Raw genomic sequence first — 391 nt, forward strand, 5'->3', positions numbered from 1 at the left:
GGCAGCGAGGAGTTTTGGAGTCGGCCACCTACTCGCAACAACGTAAACTTTCGATTATTTTCTTGGCGATCTTCTATGAACGGGTTAAGTTTTTGAATCTGCTTGTTCACCAAAGACGAATTCTTTAGGCATTTAATTTCATCTCCAAATTCTTCATGCTGTATCAGTTCGACAATTTTTAAAAATTACATATGAAGTTCTTTGGCGGTAATTTGAGGCTCTTTTGTAATTGGGATGAGAAGTCTATAAACGTAGGCGAGTACTCTTACGATTTTCAGATACGTGGAGCAGTTTCCTACCAGACCGTGAATTATATTGGACTGCTTAGATGCGGAAAGTACTATGGCCCCTATTGCGAGTGTCGACTGGCAGTAGAATAGAAATTTGTCGA

Source organism: Rhagoletis pomonella, unplaced genomic scaffold, assembly GCF_013731165.1.
Source record: "Rhagoletis pomonella isolate Grant_MI unplaced genomic scaffold, Rhpom_1.0 Rhpom_scaffold_00002, whole genome shotgun sequence".
Classification (NCBI taxonomy): Eukaryota; Metazoa; Arthropoda; class Insecta; order Diptera; family Tephritidae; genus Rhagoletis; species Rhagoletis pomonella.